Raw genomic sequence first — 22,553 nt, 5'->3', positions numbered from 1 at the left:
AAGTTGCCCCCTGGCTCACTAAAGAAACCAAACTAAAGATCATCCAAAGAAATAATGCCTGGAACATCTCGCACTCCTTTAAAGCCTCAAGATCAACTCAAATTTCGACAATATAGGAATGATACAAATAAATTCGTATTACTAGACAAAATAAACTATTTCTGCCATCTACAGCAGAAACACCACAACAAGCCACATAAGTTCTGGGCAGGTATTAACAAACTCCTCAACCCAGAGCAATCCACAACTCCAACCCCCTCAGCCCCAACCCAAATATTGCCAGAGTCCATTGCCAACACCTTCAACAATTTATTTACAGAAACTATCCAAGCCCTTGGTAGCAAACTTAAACCCACTTGTCCTAATGCTGAAACCCCTAACCCCAGTGACATTCTCTCGTTTAGCTTCCAAAAAGTTCTGACTTCACTCATTAGACCCCTAATTAAAAAAACTCAAACCAGCCACCCTTTCAGCTGACCTCCTCCCTACAAGACTACCTGCAAAAAGCTGCTGATGTTCTAGCATACCCTGTCTCTATTTTGATAAACACAACCATAACTGAAGTCACTATCCCCTCTATCTGGAAAATATCATGTCATACCACTCCACAATGGAGGCAGCTCCATTGCACTGTCAAACTATAGACCAATAGCTATCCTTTCCCCTCTGGCTAAAATTATGGAAAAGTGCATCCATAAACAACTCTTACACTCCTTATTCAACAATCTTCTGGTCAACTCCCAGCATGGATTTAGATCACAGCACAGTACCACCTCAGCCCTCCTCTCCTTTTCTAATGTCATAAATTCCATCCGTAACAACAAACTGTCTTCTGCCCTGTTTCTCTATCTTTCCAAGGCCTTTGACTTGGTTAACCACCAGCTACTCTTACTTACCTTAAATAAAATATCCCTAAACAACCATGCCCTACAATGGTTTCAGTCTTATCTTAGTGCAAGACAGCAGGTTGTCCTTTGGCAGGACAAACTCACCACCCTTCTCCCTGTTACCCTTGGTGTCCCTCAAGGCTCCATATTGGGTCCCCTTCTTTTCTCCCTCTTTATCAATGACCTCCACACTGTAATCCCAGACACAACCTGTATACAATATGCCAATGACTCCACCCTGATTTGCTCAGCCTCTACCCCTACAGATCTCCTTAGTTTAACCCAGAAAACCTTTAATACATTGGAAAACTGGATCCCTAATCAACAGCTGATATTAAACCCTAATAAAACAAAGCTATTGCTCTTCTGCCCTACTCACAAATCCTCTCAACCTTTGTTTGCTATAACATCTAATAATGGGACCATAATCTGACAAGATATGTATACCAAACTCCTTTGTGTTATAACAGACAATAACCGCAAATATGATATGCACATAAACCAAACTATTAAAACCGTTAATAAAAAAAAAACTTGGCTCTTTATACAAAAACAAACCCTTTAGCTAGGACTGCCATTGCCTGTACCAATCTGCATTCAACTCTACTGTATGCCTCACAAATACTCACTTAACTTGTTGAACAAAACTGATCTCAGCAAACTCTCTAGCTGCTACAATCAAATTGCCAGCTTTGCCACAGGAACTCCCTACAGGACACACCATTGTCAAAACCTAAACCTTTTAAGATGGCTAGAACTCCCCAGGCTAATTCAATATAATCACCTTACTGTAGCATTCTAGGTTATTAACCATCCAGAAAAAAACCCTTCCTTAAAAACATTATCTATGCCTACAAAAAAGCTAGGCCACTTCATTCCACTACAAAACTTTTGGTTCAATCTGTTAAAGCTAACAACCTATCTGGAGTATCTTTGCAAATTCGGTAGGCAAAACCTGGAATTTGCTCCCATCTGAACATACCTTGAAGCCCTCCCTTAATCAGTTAAAAAAAAAAAAAATCTAACCCAGTATTTTAAAACTCTCACTGGTTTTGTCCTTGCTCTAACCCTGACTAAAGCCTTGTCTCCTTCCATATCTCTGCAATGTTTTATTCGCAGCAACTTGTCTCTTACACTGAAAGGTTTGAAAAGAGAAACTGTAACATCTTTGCAGCTGCCCTGTATATAGCTGCACCTACAGCTGCCCTGTATATAGCTGCACCTACAGGTTTGATAAGAGAAAGTGTAACATATTTGTATATATTTCTGAATATAAACTGAATTCTTCATAGGCTTGAAATGTGAGACTGTAACTTGTATGTTAATACAATGTTTGTGCATATACTGTAACGTGCTTGTTTTGATCTATTTGTAAGTTTGGAGCTTTTCTCCCTGGCCTTTGCTGAAAATGGACATGTATTCAGTCGTACTATCCTGGCAAACAAATGTAAAATAAAATAATAAATAAATAAATGCTTGCATATTTTCACCTGGAGCATTTGGAGAAAATCTACACAATGGGGGGCAGTATTAGTATTGCACCAGTACTGAGTGATGTAGATGGTCTTTTGGTACTCCATTTAGTTGTAACCATAGTAGGAACCTATTAACCTATATACAAATGATCGTATGAATATTTCATTTCCTGGTGTAAGTACTTTGACTCGCAACGTACTCCCAACTGGAATAGCATTTGAAGAGGAAGTGCTGTAGTAGTGAGCTTCAGCCAGTACATCTCGCTGCTTAAGTAAACCGCAGCGAGAGATGAAAGCAAGCTCCTACCAGACTCCAACATCGGGGACAAATTTAAAGACTGCGATATACCTACGAGACGTACATCTCGCTGCTTAAGTAAACCACAGAGAGAGATGAAAGCAAGCTCCTACCAGACTCCAACACCGGGGACAAATTTAAAGACTGCGATATACCTACGAGACCTGCTGTATTCCTCTGAATCTCTCTCGATTGGTACGACTACTGCTGCTTCTGCTGGTGAAAGAAGGGGTGGAAGCCTTTAATTCCTGTGTCTACCACCAAATGGCTGTCTGTTTTTGGCAGGGAATTTTTAAAGTTTAAATTTGAGACTGTTGAGAAGCTAGCCCTCTGTTGCCCTAACATGCAAGTTATGCAAACCTGTTTTTCCAAGAGAAGGAGAGAGAGGAGAGATGAAGCTACTACCAGACTCATGAAAGACATGTGACCATAGTATACCTCCAAGACCTGTTGTAGTTACCCAATTTGTTTGGACTGATGCCTGTGATGTACCTGGTGAGTGAAAGAGCTGAATGCATTAATTCCTGGTCATTTGTGGCCAACAGTGTAGCAAGGGTGGGGTGAATGGGACAATTGTCCCATTTGCAAGGTGTTGGAGGGCACAGTCCTGAAGTGCCATTCCTGCATTCTTCTTTCTGTACCAGCATCTGAATGGTGGTACAGAAAGCAACTTGCAAACTTATTTTTTGTTGTTGCTTTTTCCAATGAAGTGCTATGACAGGGAGGGGGTGTTTGTGTCCGGGAAGGGGCATGTGCCCCAGACTGCCAAGAGCAATCTATCAGAACAGTCCTTTATTTAATCACATCAGTATGTTTGCTATAGGAGAATTATTAGTGATCACAATTCAAAGTCTTTATAGACTTCAGCAACGTTCGAAATAGATGAGGAGAGAGATGTATGAGACGGAGAATTTAGTGATCACAATTCAAAGTCTTTATCGACTTAAGCAACATTCAAAATAGATGAGGAGAGAGATGTATGAGATGGTTAATTTGACTTTTGCCAAAGTATATTACTAAACATTTTTCTCTACTAAATTTTAAACCAGTAGACTAATCCTAGAGGCTAATAGCAGCTTATTATTAATATTTTAATATGGCACTGCCATTTGTTATTTAAAAAAACAAAATCAGCATATGTGCTAATCTAGCAGTAATTGTTTGTCGGGAAAGTTGATAAGACAATATTTAACAGAATAGGTCCTAGCACTGACCCTTATGGAACACCAATACTCAATGGAAGGGGATTGGATTTTTTTACCTTGAATTATAACAGAGTTCTATCAGCAAAACAAGACATGATCCATCTCCTAATGTAAAGATTAAAGCCAGCTTTAGTCATTGCATTGAATATCATCTGATAGGGGAAAGAATTAGACCTTTACCATGTCTAAGTGCACTATACCTGACGAGATTCTTGTATATAATGCCTGTGATGCTTTTTCATAGAATTCAATGGGATTTATCCTTTAAAAACACAAGCTGAAATATATCTAACATCACAGATTACCCTTGATGTATATAAGTTTAGAAATGTACCTTTCAAAACACTTAGCAGTGTCAGTGGCAGAATAGGTAGCACACTTGCCTTTTGTGCAGAAGGCTGTGTGTTCAGGTCCTAAAACATGTAGTTGGATTGCTGACATTGCATTGCAGCATATGGATGTGCTGCACTCCTGTGTGTGTGATCCTTTGGATGTTTTGTTAAACCAAGGTCCCATCTGCTTGAGTTGAACACTTTTGCTGAGCAGGGAGTGGTTCCCTCTCCATCAGAGGAAGGACTATAACACTCTTACAGAGGTTCCTCGGTCCTTCTTATTCACTGCCCATGGCGCATAGTTTTCTGTGTGGCCTATCACTTGATACTATTAGGTTCCAAGTCTTCTTCCTTCCCTTTTGATACCCATTACATAATGGCTCTCACAACCCATTGGTTGCACCAAACTTTACCCAACTGGTGATTGTTCTCCGTGGAAATGCCTTTGCTGAAGCTGTAGCATAGTATCCACTACAAGCAAGTTAAACACCCTATAAATATATTGGGTCCCTGCTCTTCAAGCTAATTATAAAGTAGTGTACAAGTATTATAGAATTATTGTCTCTATTCTCTAACATTGACTTTTACTAGGTCACAAATGCCGATTCAAAACATGCTTTGAGAGTCTAACCAAACATCAGTAAAAGGCTGCCAAAATAGGTAAGTTTTTTTTTTTTTCCCTCCTCACTACCTTGCTCCACTGGACAGCCTTACTCGCTCTGCTCTCCTGCCCCAACTCCAATCCCACCCACCCCAACTTCTTCTACATGTATGCTCTTCTCTCGTCTTCACTTTTTTCCTTCCAATACATCTCCATAGTTTCAGCTAATCCCAACCTCCCATTCCTACAGTTTTCCATCCTACAACTTCCACCATCTCCTCTAATCAGCCTACTCTACTACCACCTAGTCTCCCAATGAAATCTAATAATCCACTCAACATATACTTCTGAAAACCTAAAGCTCCCATCACAATTCATTCACATAACTTCTGTCAGCTATTGTTTTATACTCTATAGTCTCATGATGCCCCTCCTAACACTATTACCTTTTTTTTTTTTTTTTATACCTATTCCTGCCATCTATTTTACAGGTTGATATGTGATTACTAGGCTAATGACCTCAAGGGTCTTTTTAAGCCTAGCCATGAATCCCAAATCCCTGACAAGCTCTGGTACCTTTGAAGAGTGTAAGTAAGAGCCTGAGATATGAAACATTTACAAGCAAGGGCCTGGGAGAGGAGCTATTTACAGAATTCCTTCCATAGGTGCCAAATCAGGGATGAATTTCCTGTTCTATCCAATTGTCCATGTTACACTTTAACTGGGTTAGGGAGAAACTCTGTTTCACATGGATAGAGAGCCTGTTCCATAGAAGGGGTTATCTTCCTACAGTCTGCACCCCACAGTGAACTTGTTCCCTCATCTACCTCATACACATCCCCCACAATTGTCAATTGCATTGACTTTTAACATAACCCCTAACCCTTTTAGCCTTACCCACACCTTTCTGTTCAAACTGACACTCCCTCCTTACAAACACCAAAATGCACCTCAAGCTCAACATCTACTCTCAAATAAAAATAAAGTGGGTGTATAAACAACAGCATCACTTTAAAAAAATAGTATTATCTGGTGATATTCATCCCAACCCTTGACCCCTCTTTCAAACAGAATCCCATCAAACCTTAGAACCCATCTCCAAGAACATTTCTGGACTCTTTTTATTTAATGTTAACCTCAGAAGCACTTTTAACAAGCTCCATGATGTAAAAGTCTGTGCTGTCCAGCAGCAACCAGACATTATCACAGCCATTGAAACATGGCTAAAACACTGCTCCACCTGGCTACAGTATCCTGAAACATTGCTCCACCTGGCTACAGTATCCTGAGATGGGACAAGCAACATAAAAAAGCAGATGATGTGGCAATTTATAATCAGCCTCATAGCTCATTTACTTGCCCCCCAACAGCAGTGCAGAAATCCTTATTGTTACGCTTAAAATTAGCTAACACAATCACCACAGGCAATAGCAATGGCTATGTAGAAGAGCCCCTTTTGTGGTTCAGCATCAAGATTCACCAATAAACTTCAATTCTAGGAGAACTAAACATTGACTGGCTAGCAGTAAAGACTCCTCTAACAATAATACCAGTCTCTTTGATTATACTCGGCTGATAAGCACTCCAAAAACATGCAAAAAAACCCCATAATTTCTGTTTTCCCAGAATTATTCAAATTTACCATATGTGGTAGGGAGATGCTGTATGGCCTCATCTGCAGTACTTTCCTTATCACATTTCTTCAATTTATCTGACCCACTAGGTAATTTGAGATCTTATCTTTCCAATAGCATACTCTAGACAGGCTGTTAATAGAAGGGCAACTGTAATGGAAATTACCCTCCCCCCAACATTCCTGTCCTATAAAGAAGCATTGGAAAAGCTCAATTTAATTGTCTTGAAGAAAGGAGACAGATAACATGTTTGACAAAAATTCTGCAGTGAACTGAGTTGATCCATGGTGGTCAAATTTATGCCATCTTTCAGATAAAAACATATATGAGAGCCAGACAACACAGTCTAAGGATTCAGAGTGGACAGTTACAGGGAAATGCAAGGAATTATTTCTTGATAGCAAGGGTAGTAATGACTGTAAAATATCTTGGAAGACTTGGTAGCCTCAGAAACAATAATAATGCTCTTATATTCATAAAGACAAACATAAAATCATTCTTGAGATGTAAGAAAACTAAGATATTATCGAGTAGGATTTGCATACTTCATGCAGGCAGAGAAGTGGATAGAACAGGAAGACTAAGTTATTCTTTTGCACAGATTAAAATCTGTGTTTCTTTGTTTAATCCAGCATTCCTTTTTAACCACTTTTTGTGCCACAAGCTAAGTGTGGGGGGGGGGGGGGGGGCTTTGCATGCCGACATATGCTAACTTCACAATCAATCTACCTTGTGGAAAAGGGACTTCCCTGACATTAATTTTGGACTGTGTGTATATTCAATAACACAATAACACAGCACTGCTGTTTTTGGTTCAGATCTGCATAAATGCTCATAGGCTTAATGACTTGTTAACCACCTTGGGTTTCTGAATGCTTTTCTGGAGCATTGCTTAGAATTTATGAAAACTGTACCCTTGTTTCTCATCAGTAAAACTGCAATGAAACGCACATGATTATGACTTCTGAAATGATGAGGCATACAAGGCAAAGTACATGCTGTAACTTGGCAGGCTGTCTAGAGGGATGGTATTTGTGTGGGCATGCAATTCCATTTTGAAAATCTCTGTTCTATGAGAAAGTACAAAACATTAATTCATTAATGAGTCATTTCATTATTGGTAGAAAAGCAGCTAGTGTAGATTATTAAGAGTAACTTGAAAAGCTTTGTTTCCCTTTTATTTATATAGCAAAGTTTAATTTACTAATATCAAAAACATTGCATACACTAGCTTCCTTTTGACTTCATCTTTTGAATCTTAATGCGCTCTTTTTTAGTAGTGCTCTTAAAAGAGAAACAAAGATTAATGATGACAGATCAAGACGTAGTACGCAATGTTTTCTTTCACATTTGTCAGAAAAAGTGCATTATATAATCTCAGTGACTGCCATTTCTCTACCTCATGCACCATTGACATTTCACCACTGTTTATTCTGCACCATTGACATTTCACCACTGTTTATTCTGCACCATTGACATTTCACCACTGTTTATTCTGCACCATTGACATTTCACCACTGTTTATTCTGCACCATTGACATTTCATCACTGTTTATTCTGCACCATTGACATTTCATCACTGTTTATTCTGCACCATTGACATTTCACCACTGTTTATTCTGCACCAACTTTTAGAGAAAATTGCAAATGGACATTTCACTGAAATTAGTGTTTTATGCAAAGTCAAGTCCTCCATGCCCCCCCCCCCCGTCCACCCATGCACTCCTGCTGTATTAAAATAATCTGCCCTGAGGTGCCTTTATTCAAGAAATAGAAAATTGGTCCTCTCTTTCTCCTACGCACACACACGCACACAATTAAGTACTTTTCTTTCTCTATTTTTGAGTGAAGCATAATTTTTTAAACAGTCCTCAAATTTGTATACTTAGAACACTTGCATTTACTCCTTTAGAATACTGTTTCATCACTATTGTTTATGCTACTGCCCATTTATGATAGACTATTCCATTCATCAACTGCCCTTTCTGAGAAAGAAATATTTTGCAGTTACCCTAAGTCTAAAACGTGTATGTTTAAATTGTCCTTTTCTTTTCATACAAATCAATTTATGACACCTGGCCCCAATGTAGAGTTTGAAATTCCTGTATGTGTTAGTTCAGTTCATACCTCTTAGGTGGCCGCGGTGGTGCAGTGGTTAGCATTGCCGCCTCACAGAAAGAGGTTCTCCGGTTCGATCCTCGGCTGAGGTGCCTTCTGTACGGAGTCTGCATGTCCTCCCTGTGGTCGCGTGGGTTTCCTCTGGGTGCTCTGGTTTCCTCCCACATCCCAAAGACATGCTGTAGGTGGATTGGATACTCTAAATTGGCCCTAGGCGTGAGTGTGTGTGTGTCTTCCGTGGAAGGTTGGACACCAGGCTGGCAACTAGACACCATAAAACTCCACTGCCAATCATGAGTGGACAGGTGATCCACTGTGGCAACCCCTAACTGGAAAAAGCTGAAAGACGAAGATGTTAGTTCAGTTCATACCTCTCAACTTCTTTGTGCAAGAAATTTGGACAAAGCCAAACATAATGGCAGGACAAAAGCCCAAAAATAGGGACAAATCTTAAACTTAAAAAGTTGCTAGAATAAGAAGTCTGGCATTAACATGCATTTTCTAAGGGACATGAAGTCCAAAACTCAAATGTATGCCAATATTTAGTGACTTCACTTCTCGGCGATTTGCCAGAAAACCACAAATTTTATGAGGCAGAGACCAAAAGTATGAGGTAAAAATCTGGACATTCTGTGAAAATCTGTACAGGTGAGAGGTATGGTTCAGTTTCTAGGATATCATAGTGTATTTTCCCTGAGTCTGTATATATTAAGGTACTACAGACTTTTTCTAATTTCTGATGTAGACCACGCAACAACTGGTCAACTCGGTTACCTGTGTCATCTCCATTTATTTACGATGTTGTGGATTGTATGCTTATGGGCAACACTAGTGCTATATATATATATATATATCGTATATAGATTGATGGCATCTTGCCAACTTGTCTGCAATGAAGACTATTATATTTTATATTGTTGATGACACTTCCTTTGGATCTTGGTATTCCAGTAGCCTTCTTTGCTGCTTTGCCAAAATATCTGCACACCTTTAAAGGCTATCTATCAACTGTCTGAAATAGATGGCCTTATTCTGCAGTACAATGAGTCTGTGTAGGAAGATAGGAGAGCTGTAAGCAGTAATGCAGGAGGAGAGAATGCACATTGTAGTATCAAAGAAAAATCTGCTAATGACAAGTAGGGGTGAAACATAGAGGTGAGTGGGTGTAGGCTGTTGAAAAATGACAGAGAGGGTAAATAAGGTGGAGCAGTGATCTACAAAAAGGATGACATCAAATGTGTGAGGTCAGAGAGAAGGAAGAACATTAAACCAAGAATGGGCCAGACTACATGCAGGGTTTGAAGATTGGTTAAGTTCCCTGGCAGTTAAGTTCCCTGGCAGTTAAAGTAGAGGAAGGAGGGAGCAATGAATTGATGCAGCACACCACCCAATAGACATAACAAGAAAGGAAGATGAGAGTCTGAAGCAAAGAATAAAGGAGTGGGGTAGGAAGAAGAGGCTAGTACTTGTGGGGGACTTGAGCGTGCCAGGAACAGACTGAGAGATTCCAAGCTCTGGGGTAGAAAGAGAATGGGAGCTGACTGAGATGTTGTACAAGTAGTGTAGAACTCTGGGCATGGTCCTAACCATTGCAGAGCATGTCACAGATATCTAGGTTAAGGAATTATTAGCCACTAGTGATCATGCCACTTTGTGGTTTAGAGAAGGAGGTGGGAAGGATGATAATAAAACAACAAAGCTGATGGTGCAGGAATTTAGAAGAGTGGAGTGTTCTGCTGGGTGACTTGGTCAAGGAAGAACTAGGAGACCAGGAGCAAATTGAGTAAATAAACAAGTTAGGGAATGGGTCAGGGATGAGGTATTCCAGGCTATGGAAAAGAGGAGAATGCCAGTGTGGCTACATAGAAATATAAGTCTGGGCTAAAAGGACTGGGTGTAGATAAATGGAAAGTAGCAATGGGAAAGGTACAAGAGGCTCTGTAAAAGGAAGGAACTAGCAAAACAACAGCAAATATGGTAAGGAAAGCAAAGGTTAAAGTTAAAATGAGCTGTTAAAATGAGCTATCAGAAGAAATCAAGAAAGGAAGCAATCACTTTTTAAGTTGCATAACAGAAAGCAGTACTGTAATATTAAGGGAAAAGGTTAATGAAGGATTTGGGAAGGCTGAACAAGTAGGAAGAAGAGAGCATTTGAGCTTCAATAAAAACAAATGTGGAGTACTGCACTTTGGGCCCAACAGCCCTGATATCAAATGTTAGTTGGGGAGTGGAGTAGAACTGATTGACAGCAGAGCAGGAAAAGGATCCGAATTTGCTGGTCCCACCTGTAATGGATCACCAGGAGTAGAGTGAAAAGGTAGTGGCAGCAGCAGACAGTGCTGGGATGTATCCTCAGGGTAGTATATTCCAGAAGCAGAGAGGAAAATGCTCCCTCTCTTCAGGGCCTTAGTCATGCCACATACTGACTCTGCGTCATACATTAAGCATATTTATTTATTTATTTGATTTGTGTTTACTAGGAAAGTCTGACTGGGATAATATCCCATTTCAGTGGAGGCCTGTGGAGGAATGCTCCACATTGACATAATATGGTTATAGTAAAATAGCTTCTTACAAAGCCCAACACAGAAGAATGACATATTAACCAAGTAAAACGTTCAGCTTCATTTCATACAGTTTGAGCCTATACATGCATAGTGCAAATATCTGGACAGCTATAACAAAGTGAAAATGAACATTGTCAATAGATCAACTATTCTTAAGTTGCAGTTCATAGAGATGACATTAAACTCAGAGTACACTCTTTGGAACAGAGATGATTAGGTAATGTAGCCTAGGCAAAAATATATTTGCCCTTGATATGAAAATAGATTTTACTAATTCCTTCTGTCTGAATATAAAGTATGCTGGTGGTGGAAGGAGTGAGGGACTTGCCTTGGTGATCATTTTATTTAAGATAATATACTTACATATTGCAAATTAAGCTTCATCTGTAGCTTACTATGTTCTTTGTAAGTGTAGGTAAGAGAGTATACTTAGAAGAAAAAAGTTGCGACAAACATGGCTACTGTACCATCCCCCATATTCCTGTATACTACTTGCAACCACAGGCAGTGACACTCCCACTTTACATATAACCTTACCTCTCATCTATGTTCATTCTTAATTTGTAGGTGTTTTAAAGGTATAATTTACATTAGAGCAACTATAAAGATCATTGATGGCATTCTGTGAACCACACCTTTTCTAAGGTTTCCATCTAGCTTTAATAAAATGCTGCACAGTTGTGTAACCAGTTATACCTGTTTCTCAGTCAGTATTTATACCATCATGCTGTTACAACAAAAGTGTAATTTGCAGTGTCCTAAACGACGTCCGCTCACTTTTCTAAAAAGCCAGTGTCCATGGTACTTTCCCCTCCGTCTGTACCATGGATGCTGGTTATGACCTAAGAGTTGTGTTTTCTTTTGTTGAAATAGTAGGTGACATGTTAAGGCAGCTGTTTATTATCCTTGCAGCTGTTATATACAGTAGACTTGTTGCAGCCCTAACCATCATGAGATCACAGCAGCAGAAAATGGAAAAAGTAGGTGGGCGATGTTTTTATCGAAGCAGCGCACCAATGAAAAAATGTACAGTGTGATAAAACAGCTGCTATCACGGATTTACATCTGACTGCTTGATATGAAGAAGCTGTAATTTGTTCAGTAAAGGGCAGGCTTTGCAAAACAACGTTTACATTTCTGCTAGTAGTCATGGTTGTACTACCTTCTGTTCTATGTTCTATTACATTTGCTAAGGTTTTTGATAAATTGTGACTGCTTGCTACAGTTAGTAAAATGGTTATCAGCAATTTCTAGTCTGTTCATACACATTTGTGTCTGCCTTTCCTGCACTAACACTTCATCTGTATCAACAAAATGACCAGATTCAAGGACATGTTTACAGGCTTTTCATTACCTTAATACATTGTCCACGTCCTTTTTATGAACAGATGGTTGACCTTTGCTCTATATAGACATTTTAAAATTCAGTGTCTTGCTTTGTCATATCACTGCTCCAACAATGTCATGTTACTATCAATATTTTTATTTTACTGGTGTATGTTACTACTATTTTGCTACAAACTCCAAAGAAAAATGTCAGCGCTACAGTTGGGATCTCCTTTCAACCAGAAATCTAATAGCTTTTCAGAGCATAGTAATGCTATGTTGTCCCATCTTTTTTATGCCAAATGTATGATGTGAACTATTGGTCTCTAGACACATTTTAATATGTTATGTTGTAGCTTGATTTATCTCACAATTTCATGTTTTCTTGGGAGAACATGTGAAAAAAGTGTGTGTATGCATGTGTGTGTGTGTGTGTGTGTGTGTGTGTGTGTGTGTGTGTGTGTGCATATATATATATATATATATATATATATATATATATATATATATATATATAATGTGTGTATATATAAACACACACTTATATATATCCTCATAGAGCAAAAAATCCTGGACAAGCAATAAAGTGTGGCAAAGGCCCAAAAATAGGGACAAATTTTAAATATTGCTCTTACAAGCTTAGAAAGTTGATATAACAACAACCTTTGTATTAGTATGAAAAACCACAAACCAATGACCTCCAAAAAAATGTTTATTGCTCCTGACATCTCTGCTACAAGCCTTCAAGGAAGATAAAAACATGACTAACCTCCCATGTATATATATCATAACCCATCATTCAATAAAACATTTAAAACTTCAATCAACATACTAAAACACTTAAAGCAAAACATTTCTTTCAAAGCAAAATTTTCCAATTTAGCTCTGAATTCATGCCTTTAGGATTTAAAGTTTCACATTTAAGTATACAACGGGCTTCTTTATAAAGCAACTTACTTTTTATACATAAATCTGAGGGGGGCGCTATCAATTCTTTCCAGAATTGTACCCTGTAAACCTACTATAAAACTCTGATGTGTTGTCTGAAAACGTACACTGAACTGGATTCCTTAACATTAATTATGTCATGGTTATGTTCCAGTAATCTTATTTTGAAAGCTCTTTTTGATTGACCAATATAAAACTTATCACAGGGGCATTTCAAAGCATAAATGATGCCTTCTATGTTGCATTTAAAACTACCCTTGACATTAAATCTCATTCCATTAATGTTGTCAAAACTATTTATAACATATTGACAAGCTTTGCATTTTTCACAAACCTGAGTACCCAAAGGAAGAATAATGGGGTCCAGATTAAATAAGAGCATAACAAATTTTCCCTTTACCAACATAGTTTTTAGACTTCTCCCCACTTTATAAGACAGTTTAAGTTGCTTGGGGAGCCATGGATGTGCTTCTTTATTGGACTGCAAAAAACTCCAGTAATATTTTACTAAATTAGTCAAGATGTCACTAAAGCAACTATATACAGTTATAAAATATATATCTGTATGAGAGCCAGTTGAGTTGTATATATATCCATAAGGCTTAACTCTACTCCCACTCAACTTATTATTTGCTTTTAACACTACCTTAGAGAGAGCATATTTATCATACCCTCTAGACTGAAACATACTACTAGTCTTCATAATATCTTTCTTAAGTTCAGATTCAATATTACATAATCTATGAATCCATATCATCTCACCATAGGGTAGAGCCTCTATGGTGTGTGGTGGATGACAACTCGTTGCTTTTGAAGTAATAAATATTTCCTCAAATTTTCTGTGTACTCGAGTATGCAATCATATAGAACTGGAGATGTCCAAATCCACATCCAAAAAAGAAACCATTTTGCCCTTTTGTATACCATCAAACTTAATATATTAATCTGCGAACTATCAAAGAAACTATCCACTTCATCCTCTCCCCCTTCACATAAAAAAATGAGATAATCAATGAATTGAGCATAGTATCTAATATGTTTTCTAGTTGTCATCCACCACACACCATAGAGGGTCTACCCTATGGTGAGATGTGCGAGTGCGCATATGTATGTATTTTGTACAGGGGAAGTAAATTTGGTTGAATCGACATTTAGTTAGTCAACATCTGTTGAGTTGAAAGAATTTGATCAACTAAACAGAAGAAGTTGTTACTATGTATAATTAGCAAGGGGATTGGAGGGGTCAAAATATATATATATATATATATATATATATATATATATATATATATATATATATTTTCTTTCTTTTCTTTTTTCTTGTATTTTAATTTTGCATTTGCCAAAGTTATTGCTCAACACTGGTGTATTGACATGCCAATGTTTGCATTGTTGTTTGGTGTCCAACATAAGGAATGCTGACATTTGGATCTGTCAATTTATTTTAAGTAGACCCATTCATATAAAATGTTCCCAAATAAAATGATGTGATTAATCAAAAAAATATCAAAAATGCAGAAGAGCAAATACTGAACATCTCCTTCAAACTTTTTTTGCAGATAGGAAGCCCACTCCCCAGACTTTATACCAACTCTGAGATTGCCATTCCTTGAAGGAAAGGGAATATTTTGAGAAATGGCAGTCTCAGACTTGGTATGTGTAAGTCAAGATTCCAAACTGTGTAAGTCAAGATTCCAAACTGTGGGATTTGGAAATGCCAAATCCTGATATTTCAGATGTTTACCAAATATAGATGTATGGATGTATGTTATATATCTGTGTACGTACAGAAAGACATTTTGTTGTTGTTGTTTTATTCTTTTGTGGGTTTTAGGTATAGCATTTGTTATCCACAGAAGACAAAACTGTATTGTTTTTCCCATTCTCTTTCCACTAGCCAGTCAGTTACATTTATTTTACCACTCAAGGTGGAACCGTCACTGTGCCTTTGAGTTATTGCTGTCAAGCATTGGAGTTCCATGGCCATATGGATTATTGCCTGTCTTGTTGTTGAGGGGCCCAGGCTAAACATTGTTGTCAGTATGCTGTAGTCCATTGCTATTGCTAGTTCTTCTTTCCACTGCCCAGTAAGAATTAGAGTACCCACACAAAGGATGTTACGATATAGACATCTTTGCATCTGCAGTAGGGGTAATCCTCCTCACATAAAGTCAGTGGGTGAGATGCACATTTTCTGAACTATTCAGCTTTTCTTGTGTATGCAGTTATTGCATATTATACCAGTATCTCAAGAATGAGAGACTTGTCATTGGGGAGAAGGTCTAGACTCTAATGTAGATGTTGACATGATTTGACATAAGCACACACTGAAACCATTACTGCGGGATGTAGAAGGCATAAGCAATTGAAAAAATGCTTGTGGACAATTATAAAGACTAAAATATTTCTATATTTTCATTAATAATGCAAACATGGTATGGCAGTATCATGTTGGAAGTGTGTAAGTGGTGACTTTTAAACAAAAATTACAAGAAATGATGTGTAAAATAAAATACTGAGGTATAACTATGTATGTTAGGTAAAAGTTGTTAATGCCAACAGTATTTTCATATAAAGACCAAGATCTCATAAATGGTGTTGTACAATATGCATTAGGGAGCAAGATTCCATCTCTGAGTTGACATGACTTGATAGGCATACTCAGTGAAATCATCAGTTTGGGATGCAAACATCTTTGAGTGCTTGCAAAAAGTTATGAAAAATACATATTTGCCATGTTTATATTTGTAATGCAAAAAAGGTGTTATATTGTTTTATATAGGGAGGATTATGCCACCAGTGGGCGTTAGATAAAAACGGCAGTAAAAAGTTAGGCAAAGTGCATATTCAAAAATACAACTGCTTGTTTGGAGTACAAGTTATCAATCTCAGCAATATTTAAATATTTAGACTAATATTATGTGAACTGCTAGTTCTGTATTAGGGAACAAGGTGGCATGTGCAAGCTGTCATCGTTTTATAGGCAAACACTATATTTATTGATTTCTGGTAAATAAAATATAATTTCTTTCATAAATATACAGGATAAATTCAATCTCATCAGATATACTTTCAATAATACCAGTGCATAGCCTATCATCTAACAATCAACTTATGTCCTTTACAATTTTTGATAACTCACAATTTTTATGAGATATTGCAGCTCATATGTTATCATACAAGGATTTGGCCAAAAACCTCTCAGAAAGCAAGTAGTTACCCTGCGTCAAAGAATTCAGGAATCCTTACTTCTGCTCTGGATTGAACAAATAAAGTAATTTGTAAAGTTCTGCAGGCCATATAAAGCAAAGAAAATTGTGCTGCTAGAAAGAATTCAGATGAAAGATGAAAGATACCAGAAAGAGCTGTGGGATGACAGAAAGTGAACAAGAAAACAAGCTAGAGCTATTCTCAACTGAGACCAGAAAAGTGGGGAAGGGGGAGGAAACATACCATTAGTGTACAAGATTGTGTTGGGTAAATGTGATTCGATGATTCTGGATAGGAAAAACAGAGAGGGAAGGAAGAGGAGGTGCCACAGGGAGATGACTGCATGGATTAACTACTATTTGGATTTCTAAAAGTAGTTTTTTTTCACACACAGTACTGTGGACCCATTGATTGGCCAGACAGAATGAGTAGTAGAGAAGAAATCCACAGAGACAATGACGAGGTCATGGAACAGGAAGAAAAAAGGTAAGGAGGAACAGTAGGGATGGGGAGTGGCCAGGATGTTAAGGCCCTTAAAGGAAGGCTATGTAGGCGTATGGTCTTTTTCTGCCATTAAGCAAATATAATGAAATGATATGACAACTCCATCAGATTTCTTTCTGTTTTTGTCATTGCATTTGACCTCTATGACCGCAGTCATTACTTCTTTCAGGAGTAATGGCTGCTATGATGCCTTATTTAACACTGTTTTAAATAAAAGTTAAATAAATTAAGTCAGGATCCAGAGCCAGCCTTCTTAGTTTATTCAGCAGCCTTTAGCCCTTCTTTGATATTATAAACTTTTGCATTGTTAATGTTTTTCTGTAAATATGGTGGAATGTTATGTTTCAGGTAACAATTCCCTATGAAAATAGTGTATGTTGGGATACTTGCTTCATATGCCTAGCCTAGTGTGCTGTTTGGAAAAAAATAGGTATGGTTGCATTTGCAATATGATTCAGTCAACTTTTACTGTTTGTAAAGATGACAGTAATGGTTATTATAAGACTGAACAGTGTGCATTTTAAACTGGAAATGTTTTAATGGGAAATTAGAACCATGAACGATCCAACTCTCCTTGACTTTATATTCCTTCAAAAACAAAATGACCCATTCAAAGGACCTAAACCTTCATCAAGAGATAAGTAGGACACACTGACATGTTAGATTCATATCTCAACACATCTTCCATATCTGGAATGAGCTTCTACTATACATCAAGTAGAGTAGTAGAGTAACATCCTTGTCACCTTCAAGATGAACCTAGATTGCTTGATGCACAGCCTCAAACTCTCCCGTTTCATGACGATGATCTATCTTGCAATGCCCACCTTGAGCCTGGAGGGCACTTTTGGCTAGGCTTTTAGCAATCTTTTACTGATTCCCTAGTACTTACCTATGAATGTATGAATGCCTGCAGTGTTGAGATAAGTGACAAGTGTGCAGCAACATTTTCTGGCTTCTTTTAGAACTTGCACACTTAAGGTAGGATATGGAATCCAGGCTTTTTATCCAGTAAAAAAGTGGCACATTATGGCTATGGTTTTGTAATAATAGCATTACTTGTCAAATAAATAATCAGCTATCTGTTGAAATTGTGTCAAGGGATGTTCAGTAACAGAAAGGCCCCCAATACAATCCAACGTTTTTTTTTATTACATTCACTGGAAGTTAAGAAGCAGAAATGAACAAAGTTTTTTATTTTGTTTTTTTTTTGTTGTTTAAAGAGAAAGGTGAACACATTACATTTCCCATGTTACCGTGAAACATTTTGCTGTTATATTTGCTTCCCATATGGTATAATGTTGAATATGTGTATAGACTGCATTATACTTTGCAACACCATGTATATTCTGTTCAGCAAGAGGTGTGGTACAGTATCACAAACCATTACCTTCCATTTTAAATTTATATTATTTCTTAATGTTTCATTCAGTGAAATGTATATAATTAGGGTATTTATTACTTTAAGTAGTAACTATCCATAAGGCTAACCTACACACTGGATGTCATGTAGTCCTTTTCTCTTCATTGGGTTCTTTCATGATCGCAAATGGTATAGATGCATTCAGACTGTATCATACATACAGACATACGTACGTACATACATGCATACAAATATTTCAGACACAGGTATTAATGCCCTACTAACTTGCCTATATACCAAAACACTTGTTCCCATAATAAATGTCCAGGCTGTTCTTAAAAATATCTAAACTAGTACTTGATTTAATGTAATTTTGGTAGTCTGTTCCAAACATCAGCTAGTCTTTCAGAGAACCAACTGGTACACTTCTCATTCCTATAGAATCTTCTACATAGGTTATCTGATGATTTTCTAGTACTTTTTGATAACCCCAAACATTCCCAGAGGTAGTTGTCCCTAAATGCCCTATATACCTGAATAAGATCTCCTCTTAAATATCTGTAAGAGACATTGTACAAGTTCAGGTATTTTAGCCTTTCATAATAACTTAGATTTTCACATCCATGAGTGCCCTTAGTATATTTCCGCTGTACTCTTTCCAGTTTCTTTATGCTTGTTTTCCTATATGGTTTCCATATTGTTATTCCATACTCATGTTTGGGTCTAATGTAACTAACAAAGAATGACTTCATTATGTTTGATTTCCTAGACTTTATAAATCTTTTTATGCAACCTATAGTTCTATAACTATCATTAGCCAATTGGTTGAGATGATTAGAAAACCTCATAGCTGAATCTACCCATATACCCAGGTCCTTAAATAAGTCTACAGTTTCAATCACTGTGTGCTGTATTAAATATTCACCTTTCATAGGTAGGTACTAGGCTATCTGCCCAAGGGCCTAAGTAAGCCTGGTCAAGAAGGTTCCCTGGCTTACACCGCCCAAGAAAGTTAATTTCCTGTGCCTCTGTCGAGCAGAGCCACTGAAGTGATCCCAAGGGTGTATTTCCTATTTCCCATCCACTCATCAAGATTTTTCTTAGAGTGCTAATGAGGAACTTTGCTTGACATAGATGGGTAGCGTGTTCCAGAGTATAGGAAGTCTCTGGGACATGAATCTATCCCTCCAGCATGTCCTGTTTATTGTGGTGACAAGGTTTAGGTCCCTAGAGCATGTAGCTTGGAGGGATTGGGATTTCTTTAGGTGCATCATGTCCAACAGCTCTGGGTTTAACATAGCTTTATATGTTAGGCAAATATCTCCTCTGAGTAGGCGATATGCTACACAGTAAAGCTAGAGTTTTTTGAGACCGTCAATGTAGGGCATCTGTTTGAGGCCAGTAATCCTCTTTGTGAGGTACTTCTATGGCCTTTCCAGCTGCTGCAGATGTCTTGTGAGGTACATTCCAAAAGGAGCATTGTACTCTATAATGGGTTTATGTCTCCCAAATTTCATATGCTTAGTTTTTGATGTATTTATCAACATATTATTCTCCTGTGCCCAAATGGTCAATTTAGTCAATTTATTTTGCAGACATGCCTTATCTGTAACACTTGTAATTAGTTTACCCAATTTCAGGTTGTCTGCATATAGACTGTAGAACACCTCAGATGAAAAAGTAAGGTCTAAAACATACAATCTAAACAAGTAAGGGCCTAGTAAAGAGCCCTGTGGGACACCTTGACAGTGAAGGATTTCACCTGTCCAGTTGGTGTGTGATACTTGCCATGTCCTATTTGTAAGCCATGCAGCTATCCATCTCAACAGTACATCAATAGCTAGTTGTACTAATTTATTGATCATTGTTTTGTGTATGACCCTGTTAAATGCTGAAGTTAAATCTATATAAATCTCATCCCAGCACAAATTTTCATTCATAGCTGTTATTATATTGTTATAGAACATCATGTTACAGGTGGTAATAGATCTATTTTCAACATATGCATGCTGATATGTGTTTTCAGGTCCCAACCTATCCAGTTCAGACAATCTTATCCATTTTTTTACCTTCTCCATTATTCTCCATGATTTTTCCACAACATGAAAGTAGACTTAATGGTCTATTATGATTCTGGGTTTGTCCTACTCCCCTTTCCCTTAAAGACAGGTTTAGTAAGTGCATGTGTCCAATCTTGAGGAATCTCCCATATTTATATGACCTAGTGAGTAATAGACATAATGGTAGTGTAAGCATTGAATGGAGAAGGAATTTAAATGAATGGAGTAGATTGTTATAACTGCAAAACAAATTGAACCTACTCTTTACGTGAGCAGTGTAATGAAATTAGCTAAACCACACAGAATCAGTATTTGCATAGATCCCCAAAATCTTAAATGTGTAATTTTAAAAGGCTGATGTCCACCATTTTTATGAAACCTAATACCAACATTTTTTTTCATTGATTTGATGATAACTAGGTCTTTGGACAAATCAGACTGAATCTAGACGCTTTAAAAATGTGGTCATTTAATACTCCATGGTGAACATACAAATTCAAAGCATGCTGTTTGGTATTTCTTTAGTACTAAAGCTGTTGCACAGATCACTGATGAACAGAAGGTGTTATAAACATCACTGATGACATATTGGTCTGCAGAGTAACCGAACAACTGCATGAAGTAAAGCTAAAAGATTTGCTTTAACAGAGGCAAGTTTCAAATCTGTGTGAGAAGTATCAAGTATATGGGCATGTCTTATCAAACTCATTCTGAAAAGGTGAAAACAATTTAAATGAAAAAAAAATGGGCACACAAGTGTATAGATACTTTTGGGCATAGTGTAGACACTATCAAAAATCAGTCATTATTAACCTATAAAAATTTCAATGCCAGTAAGGAATCTACTTGAGAAAGACAGCAGGACACTGGCATCAGGAAAAAAGGGAACCATTTTATAGTGTTAAAGACATTTGTAACAGACTCCCCTACTCTTCTTGGCTATGATGTGACAAAGCCAGTTGTGCTGCAGGTAGATGTACCCTGGCTACACCTGTACATCTTGACTGCAGAACCCATGTAAGAAGTGTAGGTGGTAATTAAAGTCCATATACCGCATTGCACTTTCTCATTGTGTGTTCCATTTATATTTATTCTTAGACATGACACCCTACCCCATTTGCAAAAATGTGAAAAATGGGTTGTGGATGGACGGATCGATCAGGGATTTATTCCTCCAAACAACACATTTGGGGCTCAGTGACTGCAACATTTGATCTCTTCAATGCTACATTGTAGCCACCACAAAACATTATTTAGTAAGATTGTAGCAAAAGATTTGTCAGTCCTTTCCCTTACTAGATTATGATTTTGTACATTCAATTGTTTTAATGTAAATTGTGTGTGGTTATGAGGTTAAGATACAGAAAGAGCATTATTTTTATCATGGTGCCTTTCATTTCATCAGTTTCTAACACATAAACAGCATTTTTTTTATCATGGTGCCTTTCATTTCATAGATTGCTAACACATAAATACGCACTATGTTTTGTTACAAGTAGTATAGACAGGATACAAGGTGGCTGTTTGACGCATTTTACACAGTTGTTGCTTGTTGATGTTTAGCAGATCTTACTTTGGTGTTCCTTGGAAAGATGCACATTTATATTGTTTTGGTTCCTATCTAACAATGCCTTGTACATTCAGGCATGTAATGCACTCTGTTTGCTACATCTCACACGGAAATCAGTGAAAGAAATGCTCTCCACATGGCAGGCTACAGTAGATGAAATGCACTGAATCACCTTCTGTATGCTGCTTTTGCAGATTAGCCTAGAATATTTTTCTGCACAGCTTATTCATTATAGCTTAGAGGCAACATATGCCAATATGGCCATGATCACAGCAACAGGTATCTCTGAAAAACGTTCCTGACATATTCAAGTTGTTTCACAGTATGCTAAACAGGTGTACTGCTATGATTGTGTGATGTTATGATCATCCTTCACTAGCTCTTTTTTCCTCCTTGCTTATGGATAAATGAGTAATATGCAAAACATAGTTTATATCAGAGTACTGTAGAACATT

The 22,553-nt window shown here is 37.5% G+C and overlaps 1 long non-coding RNA gene across 1 annotated transcript in view; it reads left to right on the top strand.

Annotated features, from left to right (window-relative positions):
• The window catches only part of LOC122789630, a 202,765-nt gene that overhangs the window by 40,175 nt on the left and 140,037 nt on the right, over positions 1–22,553 (top strand). Inside the window, exon 2 of the long non-coding RNA XR_006362846.1 lies at positions 16,996–17,087. This is a non-coding gene — a long non-coding RNA (uncharacterized LOC122789630). The remainder of the gene's footprint in view (positions 1–16,995; positions 17,088–22,553) is intronic.

The sequence above is a fragment of the Protopterus annectens genome, chromosome 15.part0 (assembly GCF_019279795.1).
Source record: "Protopterus annectens isolate FY-2018-M chromosome 15.part0, PAN1.0, whole genome shotgun sequence".
In the NCBI taxonomy this organism is placed as follows: Eukaryota; Metazoa; Chordata; order Ceratodontiformes; family Protopteridae; genus Protopterus; species Protopterus annectens.
Note: the sequence above shows the minus strand (reverse complement) of the source record. Positions and strands in the feature narration are given on the sequence as shown.